The following is an 11266-nucleotide window of genomic DNA, read 5'->3' as shown; positions in this document are numbered from 1 at the left end:
CTTTTATTGTTACTTTGGCTAAGTGAATAACTATTGTTTCACAGTGACCTGTGATCCTATCTGACTGAGTGTTCTAAACGCTTTTGATATTTTTCTGACAAACTTTCCAAATATCAAATTTTAATTACAGTTCTTTTGACCTCCAGCTAAGTTCGAGATGCTTTAGAAGACCCATGAAGCATCTCACAGAGAAATATTTCATCAGTATGTTAAATTACAGTACATGGAGAGCATTATTACATGAGTGATAAACTTTTTAAAAAATATACTGTATGGAACGGGAAGTGGAGTCCATCTGCGATGACCTCTAACTTTAAGAAGGCAAACATGGCATCAACTGCTCAGCGAAAAAGGATGAGTCCTAAACCAGAGCTTACTGAAGAGCAGAAACAGGAAATTCGAGAAGCTTTTGATCTCTTTGATGCTGACGGAACTGGGACAACTGATGTTAAGGAACTTAAGGTGGCAGTGAGGGCACTGGGCTTTGAACCCAAGAAAGAAGAGATAAGAAAATGATAAGCGAAATTGATAAGGAAGGGACTGGAAAAATGAACTGTAGCTACTTTTTTATGGTGATGAGTCAGGAAATGTCTGAGAAAGATACCAAAGAAGAAATCCTGAAAGCTTTGAAGCTCTTCAATGATGATGAAACGGGGAAGATATCGTTCAAAAATCTAAAATGTGTGGCCAAGGAGTTGGGTGAAAACCTCACCGATGAGGAGGGGCAGGAAATGATTGATGAATATAAATGGAGATTGAGAAGTCAATGAGCAAGAGTTCCTGTGTATCATGAAGAAGACCAGCCTTTATTAAGATCAGTGTCATCTTTTTTTTTTAATTAATTAATTTTTATTTTTGGTTGTGTTGGGTCTTCGTTGCTGTGTGCAGGCTTTCTCTAGTTGTGGTGAGCGGGGGCTACTATTTGTTGCGGCTTCTCACTGTTGTGGCTTCTCTTGTTGCAGATCATGGGCTCTAGGTGTGCAGGCTTCAGTAGTTGTGGCACATGGGCTCAGTAGTTGTGGCTTGCGGGCTCTAGAGCTCAGGCTCAGTAGTTGTGGCGCATGGGCTTAGTTGCTCCACGGCACGCGGGATCCTCCCAGACCAGGGCACAAACCCGTGTCCCCTGCATCGGCAAGCGGACTCTCAACCACTGCGCCACCAAGGAAGCCCGAAATTGAGGTTCTTTGTAAGGTGACCTGCTGAGTGCTTTAATTCCCCAGGGCAGAACGAGAGCACGTTAGAGTGGAGAAAAGGGTCTTCAAGCTTTTGCCCACCTGCTGCTCTGCCTTGTATCGCTTTGTCCCGCATTCCCACATTTATGCTACGGCAGAACAACTTCTTCACAAGCACATGTTGTACCTGTGTCACCACAAGCAGGGGGCATCTCTTCAATGGTTCCAATGTTAATTGGCGCCTGAGTGCAGCTTTCTCTTTTATAAAACCCAGTGAACTCTCTTACTTGCATTTGGATGTGTGTGTGTGTGTGTGTGTGTGCTATTGTTTTGTCTTCAAATAACCCTTTCTTATTTTGAAAAAAAAAAAATATATATATATACCGTATGGATGTTATTATTCTAGAAATTACATGGAATTCCTAAAAATCTAGTATGTCCTGGTAAAATGTTGCCAGTCATAATTCTAGTTATTTTAAAATGTTGCATGTCACAGCAGTAAGTTTCTTTTGTCAGTTACATTGTGATCAGATGGTTAACTGTGACTTTTTAAGTCTTTCTGTCATTTATAGACAGTTGTTGTACTCTGATAAATCTCCAATTATCCTGGGGAACTGGGTAAGAAAGTAAAGAATCTTAAGGAAACCTGATGCTTCATCAAAAGTTTAACAAGAGGATTAGTTACTGAATGGGCTGGTGAATATAGTTGTAATGTTTATGTTTCTATCTGAAACATTACAAGCTGTTAATTTGTGTTTTCCAGATACAAAGAAACCCTTCCCCTCAAACTAATTATGACTTACAGCAATTTGGTAAATTACACCTTTGTAAGCAGAATTGAAAGATTTCTCTTTTCTGTCTACCTGACCCCTCCAGAGATTGGAAACTCTTGGGTTCCCAGCAGCTTTATCAGATAAATTAGAAAGGCCACCTCCTAATAGGTGCAGGAATCTGAAGGTATTTTTGTGGACCTTAAAAAGGGAGGAATTCACCTAAATCTGAGGCAGAATCTGTGACAAGCCCTTGGCTTTGCTTTCCTGGTCTGGGGAAGCCTTTAATCAATTAATCAGACTTAATGTGCAGACAAATTAATCTTGCTTTGACTATATTGGTAAAAATGAGGGTAACTTTAGACAGAAAGTGATGCTTCAATGGACATCAAAATCTAATTCTGTTTATTGAGGTCTATATTCACTAAGACTCACTTCTTAGATAGTTTTTGCTGTTATGTTATATTGTTGTAAAGTTTTAATTGAATTATTAAAAGGACACTTTAAATTTGTTTCTGAAGCTTAACTCAGTAATCTGTCTTTGGACAAAGCTCAGATGCTCCATGATCTGCAACTGGGAGGTTAACACCAGGTTATGGTCATTTAAATTTAAAGGCAACTTTATTTGGGGACAATTAAACCATACTAGAGATAACCAGCCTAGTAACAATAGGAAACTGGGCTGGGTGCCTTATGGATAGTGCCAATATATTATTTCCCTTAAAGATAAAGATTGGTACAGAACAGACTAAGAAAACCTGGGATATACTGGGCTGCACCTAATGGAAATTCTTGACTTAAATTCTTACTTGTGAGCTTACTAATACTGCTAGCTATATTATTTTTTTAATAAATAAATTTATTTATTTATGTCTGCATTGGGTCTTCGTTGCTGCACACGGGCTTTCTCCAGTTGCAGCAAGCGGGGGCTACTCTTCGTTGTGGTGCACTGGCTTCTCATTGCGGTGGCTTCTCTTGTTGTGGAGCATGGGCTCTGAGCTCACAGGCTGCAGTAGTTGTAGCATGCAGGCTCAGTAGTTGTGGCTCTAGAGTGCAGGCTCATTAGTTGTGGTGCACGGGCTTAGCTGCTCCACGGTATGTGGGATCTTCCTGGACCAGGGCTCAAACCCGTGTCCCCTGCATTGGCAGGCAGATTCTTAACTACTGCACTGCCATGGAAGTCCCTATATTATTTTTTATATTGAGTGTTTTACAGAATTGTTGTTCTTTGTATTACCAAATGTGTGATTGAGCCTCTGATAAAATGATGACATATAGTTCCATATAAGATCAGTGATGGTAATAGTAACTCTAGATATGGGAAGAAGCAACAAGAGGGAATATTTTCGTGGACCATAAAAGACTAGTAAGACAGGTGGTCCAGAGATTTTTGGCTACTGTGAATAAGGCCTAGTCTAGTAATAGCACATTGAGTGGCCTATCAGTGAAATCTTTGCCCGACCTGGGAATGATCATTCCTAGCACCATGGGACGAAGTGGTCATGAAGTGCCCCCGAAACCATGGTTGAATTTATGACTCTGAAGGGGCCCTGCCAAATGAAGACTGTCACTTGCCGTATGCTTATGCAAGGATTAGGTCAATGGCCACTGCAGCCACTGACCTTAACATACCCTGAAAGGAGTTCAGGGTGGAGATCAGGAATGAGGCACTCTGTGCTCTGGGAAAAACTGGTAGAACAGGCCTGCAGATCATTAGATACTTTCAAGAGAAGACTTTATGAGCCCAAATTCTTCCATCTTCTCATATCTAGAAAAGCTCTAAAATCATTAACAGTGACATCTGCTTTGGCCATTAAAGAGAGAAGTGCAACTGAAAGTCAAAATGGAGTAGCTGTGATTCAGACATCCAGGGTAATACTAGGTGGCATTATGGGCATGATTTCAGACAAGTCCTTGTATTGCTAAGAACTTGAGTTTTCTGAGCTGTGTCAGACTTGGGATGCCACCAGCCATTCGCAAAAAAATGTCTGCTGGCAGCTGGTAGCTGCAACCTTATGGTTTCAAGGTATCCTCTTGTAACTACTAAATTTTTAGAAAATGAAATTGTTTTAGATCAGATAGTAGTAGAAAAAAGAGATGTGTAGTGGCCAATAGCTCCTGTTATGTACATATTAATACCATATCTGAAGTTAAAACCTACTTAGATTAGATAAGAATAAACAACTGGCTACCTGGTTACAAGTCTCTCCAAAGTGCGAGGTCCAGACTGGGTTTCCGGCTTACTCTTCTGTATTCCTCAGGGAATGAGATTTATTTTGTCTCTTAAAATTCCAGTTGTCACTCGTCCAAATACTTCTTTTTTTAATTAATTAATTAATTAACTTATTAATTTTTGGCTGTGTTGGGTCTTTGTTGCTGCGTGCGGGCTTTCTCTAGTTGCAGCGAGTGGGAGCTACTCTTTGTTGTGGCGTGCAGGCTTCTCATTGCAGTGGCTTCTCTTGTTGTGGAGCACAGGCTCTAGGTGCATGGGCTTCAATAGTTGTGGCACGTGGGCTCAGTAGTTGTGGCTCATGGGCTCTAGAGCACAGGCTCATTAGTTGTGACGCACGGGCTTAGTTGCTCTGCGGCATGTGGGACCTTCCTGAACCAGGGCTTGAACCCACATCCCCTGCGTTGGCAGGCAGATTCTTAACCACTGCACCACCAGGGAAGTCCCCAACTACTTCTAATTGGGTCTATTACACCAAAATGGCGGACCAAGGGATTGAGATTTTAATTTTTTTTTAAATTTATTTTTGGCTGTTTTGGGTCTTTGTTGCTGCGCGTGGGCTTTCTCTAGTTGTGACGAGCAGGGGCTACTTTTCGTTGCGGTGCGCAGGCTTCTTAGTGCGGTGGCTTCTCTTGTTGCGGAGCACGGGCTCTAGGTGCGTGGGCTTCAGTAGTTGCAGCACTCAGGCTCAGTAGTTGTGGCATGCAGGCCCTAGGGGATTGAGATTTTAATCATACAAGACTCAGATCCAGGACTTGGAACTCAGGAATATTTCCAACTCGGTGTCTATTTTCCAAATTGAGGCGGGACTAGTCCCCCTTTTAGCAGGGAGTGGCCAGAGTTGTTGTACCCCAGTTCCCTGAATTGAAACTGAGCAGGACTCTGTTGGCTCTGGAGTACAAATCCTTTCTGTGTCCCCTATTTCTTGTTTGTAGGAATAGGCTTCATTCAGCCTCCTTGACCTTCCCTGAGTTCCAAAGAGCAGATTCAAACAGTTGCTAATCAGGGAATGGTGGGGATATATAGAAACAGGGGAGGAACAGTCAAGTGATGGTATGGCCTTGGGGCGGGGTCCTGGTTCCTCCTCAAGGAGTATGCATAACAATCTCTCTGAGTTCTTCTGCAGGAACTAAGGCCCCCACCCAGGTGAAGCATGGTAACTTCAGGCTGAGCACAAGACTCTTGGAGCACCGCCCTGTTACCTCACTACCAACTGATCAGAAAAAAGTCACAGACACTGCAGCTCTCACCCCAAATTTTGCCTTCCTTTTCTGGGCCCGGCAATGACCATCCTGTTCAGCCTCCTGTTTGGCCCTTGTCTATTTCAGCTGCTAACAAGGTTCATCTCTGATAGGGTCCAACAGTTTCAGGCTAAACTGTTGTTACTATGAGGGTGAATGCTGATTTGGGGCACAGAATACCTCGATTTAAATCAGGTGGAGAGAGTGGGACTTCCCTGGTGGCACAGTGCTTAAGAATCCACCTGCCAATGCAGGAGACACGGGTTTGATCCCTGGTCCAGGAAGATCCCACATGCCGTGGAGCAGCTAAGCCTGTGTGCCACAACTACTGAGCCTGTGCTCTAGAGCCTGCGAGCCACAACTACTGAAGTCTGTGCACCCTAGAGCCTGCACGCCATAACTACTGAGCCTGTGTCCTGAAACTACTGAAGCCCATACATCTAGAGCCCGTGTTCTGCAACAAGAGAAGCCACGGCAATGAGAAGCCTGTGCACCGCAACAAACAGTAGCCCCCACTTGCCGCAACTAGAGAAAGCCCGCATGCAGCAACGAAGACCCAATGCGGATCAATCAATCAATCAATCAATCAGGTGGAGAAAGACTTCTATTCCACTAGGCAGGACTACACCCACTCTCATCAGGAAGTAGTTACAGAAGAAAGAGACCTCTGCCCCAATTCCCAAGAAGTATCTTGAGTATGAAGTCTCTCTGGGGGAGTTGTTAGGGGAACCACTGACTGAAACCACCCGCCCTAGCCAGGCACCATAGTAACCACTTACATGAGTTCTTTTACAACAGGAGGTCCTGGTAAGGAATGCGGAACTAACAAGCTACCACCAACCAGAAGAATTTGGGAAAGGTCAAAAGGAGAGAGGAGACACCAGTCCATATGTCCTACCAACCTCCCAGAATCCTTCTTGCTGGAATCCATCCTGGCTGAGTGATGCACACGCCACCAGGAAGGACCCTGAGTCAGAGTGATTGGCCAGAGACAACCAGGAAACTAACCCTATTACCATAAAACCCGAGGCTGCGAGCCACATAGCAGAGCAGTTCTCCTGGGTTCCCTTACCCTGCTGCTCTCCGCCCAGGCGCCCCTTCCCAATAAAGTCTCTTGCTTTGTCAGCACATGTGTCTCCTTGGACAGTTCATTTCCAAGTGTTAGACAAGAGCCTACTCTCAGACCCTGGAAGGGACCCCTTTCCTACAACAGGTTGATTGGGAGAAGGAAGGATTAACTACTTGCATCAAGTAAGGAGAACACTGAGGATCTTTCCCAAAGCAGTGTCTCCCCAAACACCAAAACTGGGTAAGTTTTAAGCTAAGGGTACATGCATATTTTTGAAGGGGTTTGGGCAGAGGAGACTATAGCATAGAATTGGGGTAAAGGTTGACAGAGTCCAAGCTGTAGTTGATCGAAGTCTTAAGGGTCAGAAAAGGTCAACATCCTCATTCCATTCTCCATCTGGGTGGGGGGGTCTTAGTTCCCACAGAACTCAAAGATATGTATCAGATTGTTATGTATATCCCTTAAGGAGGAACTAGGACTGTTTTATCTCTGAACTATTGTTTCTTGACTGTTTTTCCTTTGTTCCTGCATTCCCTCACTTCCCTTAAAATCATTAATTACTGAGACCTGTTCAAGGGCAAGCACTGTGGCCAGGCTTAGATCACAAAATGGCTTAGGCCAAAGATGGTTTCTCTTATGTCAAGAAAGCTGTGCCTGGTTCTCTTTCTCTGGGGACTCCCTATCCTACCTGCTTACAGTCCTGGTCCCTGAGCCTTCATTTCACTAAGAAGCATGTAAACTTGAGCTGGTTCCTCAAACTTTCTGGATTTTTGTCCCATTAGGGAAGAAGTGTTGGCTGGAGAGAAACTAGGTCCAGTTGGAGGGGCGCTAGCATGCTGCCACTAATGCGAGGTGGAAAGTTCTTCACTGGGGAGCTGACTGCTGTGCTGTGGAAACACAGGTGAGCAAGGAAACGAGCAATCAGCTCTGGCTGGATCAGGTGTGGCACCTGAGCTGGACCTTCAGTGCTCATGCGTGGGCTTTTCCACTGGAGAAAGGAGGTGTTTCAGGTGAGGACAAAGACCCAAGTGTCCGGCAGGTGAAAGAGCATGGTGCTGTCCAATGGCGGCTCATATCCAACCCCACTGCAATCAGCTTCTGGGACTACCTCTGACTGTTGAGTTGTATCAAATACATTTAAAACAAGTGGACCCTCTGTGGGCTTTGGAAATCTTTTAGCTCTACTCTAGGGAAATGTTAACTGAAATGGGAGTTGCCCTGTAAACCCCAGGTACTCACCATTTGGACTGGGGCAAAGGAAACTACCAGTTAAACATAAGTCTTAACTCACTAATAATAATAACTAATCGTTCCATGGTGTGTTCTATGTGCCAGGCACTGTTGAAGTGCTATACTTCTATTAATTTATTTAATTCTCAGAACAATCGTGTGAAAGACGTGCTGTTGTGTTACTTCCTTCACAGATAAAGAAAGTTAGAAAAATTAGATCATTTGCCAAAGGTCACCTGCAAGGAAATGGGAGAATTAGAATTAGGATCCAGGCCCCCCGATCCTAACCATTCTGCAGGCTGCCTCTCTAGAGACTGAGGAAGTAAAGAATCAATGTTACAGAAAAAAATAAAAATAAAAAACATATATATTTATATATATATCATAATTTTTTAATTGAAGTATAGTTGTTTTACAACAGAAAAGTATATATTTAACTAGCACTAACAGTTGAGAATTTAGTCACATCTTTGCGTATAGCTGTAGGAAATGCTGCCTTCAGATGAGAAGCCAGGGCATTACTTTTGGGACCAAAACATGCTCTATTATTTGCTTTGGTAACAATTTTGATTGTTTCATTATTTGAACATAGGCGGTTAAGTAATGCCTTACAACACTTCAGTCTCCCCTCCCCCTAATGCGCCATTCTTTGTTGGAAATGAGAGGAAAGAAGGAAGTGGAATGGGTTGGACAGCATTTTACTTGGAGCAATGTGGGCTTTGTAAAGAGTGTCAAGTGGAGATTCTCTTAAGAAAGCCTGGACCAGTGTGTCTTCTCTGGGCTGAGTGATGGAGCCTCAGGCTGCCAATCTTCCCTCTAAGTCAGGCTTTCTCAAACTGGAGGAACCCTTTGGTGGGGCGGGCGGTGTGTGGACATATCTCAGGGCACTGCGATTCTGCAAGGGTGAGGAAAGTGGCTGCAGGTAATAATAGGAATCTGCTTCTCATCCTTTTGTGTTCTACATGCTAATTCTAAAAGGGTCAGCGGGGACACAAATGAGGATTATGACTGGCACTCGGGGTGCTGGCTTGAAATGTCTTGCAGAAAACCTATTTTGTCATTTATTTTTCTTAAATAATCATCCAGAGGGTTCTACCAACAAACTCTTAAGGAGGTTCTGAATGGGCTGTGAACTGCCTGGCACCCTGGGGGTCAGGAATACAGTTTGCCCCTGTATCTGTAGAGGATTGGTTCCAGGACCCCCCCCCCCCCCAGCAAAATCTGAGGATGCTCAATTCCCTCGTATAAAATGGCCTAGTGTTTCCATTTAACCAACCTGGGCATACCCTCTAGTATACTTAAAACCGTCTCTCGGTTACTTTTTGTTTTTTGGGGGGGGCGTGCCCCAAGGCTTGTAGGATCTTATTTCCCCAACTAGGGATCGAACCTGGGCCATTGGCAGTGAAAGTGCGGAGTCTTAACCACCAGGGAATTCCCTCGGTTATTACTTGGTTACTTATAATACCTAATATAATGTAAATACTATGTAAATAATTATAAATACAATGTATATGCTATGTAAATAGTTGCCAGACAGAGGGAAATTTGAGTTTTGTTTTTAGGGACTTTATGGATTTTTTTTTTTTTCGGTATGCGGGCCTCTCACTGTTGTGGCCTCTCCCGTTGCGGAGCACAGGCTCCGGACGCGCAGGCTCAGCGGCCATGGCTCACGAACCCAGCCGCTCCGCGGCATGTGGGTTTCCCCTGGACCGGGGCACGAACCCATGTCCCCCGCATCGGCAGGCGGACTCTCAACCACTGCGCCACCAGGGAAGCCCTGGAATTTGTTTTTTTAATATTTTCAGTCTGAGGTTGGTTGAATCTACAGATGCGGAACGCACGGATTTGGAGGGCCAACTGTAGAGTTGAATGACTGGGAAGAGAGTGGGGAAGTCCAGAGTGGGGAACAGAGTGGGTTGGCTGTCACCATCATCTTCCTTTCCCGACATAGGACTCCTGAGAACTGGGTCTCTGCTTGGGGTCCTTTGGGGTGTTGAGCATGATGCTCTATTCCTCAGTTCATTTCAAAGGACACAGATATGGAGCACCTGCTGTGTGCCAGGCACAGTGCTAAGAACTGGGAACCCAAGGATGAAAAGTCAAGAGTCCTGAAGGAACTCAGTGCCCAGAGTAGGGTGTGCCTTAGTAATAATATCAAACATCCTCATCAGCATAGCCATTTATTGAATACTTGTCAGGTGTCAGATACTGCCCTCTATGCTTGTCATATAGTTATTCATTTAATCCTCACAACAGCTCTACTGTTATTAGCTCCATTTTACAGAGAGGGGAAACAGGCACAGAGAGGTTGGTGAACCTATTCACTGTCACACAGCTAGTAAGAGATTGGGTAGGGGTTCAGCCCAGAAATTGGTGGAGATAGGCAATGGCTCCAGAGAGGAGGGGAGCAGGACACCCTCTCCAATCACACACTCCGTGACGGGGAGGGGGCGCCTGCTGGTGGGAGGCGGGCAGACTCACACACCTCCGGTTTGGGGAGTTATAAGAAAAGTGGGGGGGGCTTCTCTGGTGGCGCAGTGGTTGAGAGTCCGCCTGCCGATGCAGGGGACACGGGTTCGTGCCTCGGTCCGGGAAGATCCCATATGCCGCGGAGCGGCTGGGCCCGTGAGCCATGGCCGCTGAGCCTGCGCGTCCGGAGCCTATGCTCCGCAGCGGGAGAGGCCACGGCAGTGAGAGGCCCGCGTACTGCAAAAAAAAAAAGAAAGAAAGAAAGAAAAGTGGGGACACTTTGAGACAACAGGCAGGGCAATCAGAGGCAGCACCATGAAGGGTTGACTAGCCAGACACTGGAACCACCTGCCTGGGTTTGAGTCCTGGCTCCAGCACTTTATAGCTACCTAACCTCTTTGTGCCTCAGTTAATCCATTTGTAAAATGGGGATAATTGCACCTACCTCTTAGGGCTATTGTAAGGATTAAATAAGTTAGCATTCGAGGCTGAGAGGCTGAAGAATGCTTCTCTCTGGGAAAACCACAACCATGAGGCTGGTTTCGCAGCTGCCTTCAATTTGCTCCTTTTTGCAAACATCTCACTTCAAGTCCACCCCATCAGGCATTTACTTGGAATTTGCTATAGGTGATGAAGTTCACTTAATAAAAATTTCTATACAGCTTTACCTTACAAACTTGGTTTGGCTACATGTCTTTTTTTTTTTTAACTGAGGTAAGATGTACATAACATGGAAGTAGCCATTTTACAGTGAAAAATTCACCGGCATTTAGTACATTTACAATTTGGGGTAACTGTATGTAATTCCAAGACATTTTCATCCCCCCCAATAGGAAACCCTATACCCATTAAGCAGTCACTTCACTTCCTTCCTTCTCCCAGCCCCTGGCAAGCACTAACCCAATTTCTGTCTCTATGGATTTACCTATTCTGGACATTTCTAGTGGAATCATACAGTATTTGTCCTTTTGTGACTAGCTTCTTCCACTTAGCGTAATGTTTTTGAGGTTCACCTATGTTGTGCCATGTATCAGTACTTCATTCCTTTTTGTGGCTGAAAATAGTTTGTTTATCCATTCATCTGT

General features: G+C 44.7%; 1 pseudogene; it reads left to right on the top strand.

Moving 5' to 3' along the window:
* The first annotated feature begins 210 nt into the window (after nucleotides 1-210).
* On the top strand, nucleotides 211-2566 carry LOC132419006 (centrin-2 pseudogene; annotated as a pseudogene).
* Nucleotides 2567-11266: the final 8700 nt, after the last annotated feature.

This window comes from Delphinus delphis, chromosome X, assembly GCF_949987515.2.
Source record: "Delphinus delphis chromosome X, mDelDel1.2, whole genome shotgun sequence".
Lineage (NCBI taxonomy): Eukaryota > Metazoa > Chordata > Mammalia > Artiodactyla > Delphinidae > Delphinus > Delphinus delphis.
Note: the sequence above shows the minus strand (reverse complement) of the source record. Positions and strands in the feature narration are given on the sequence as shown.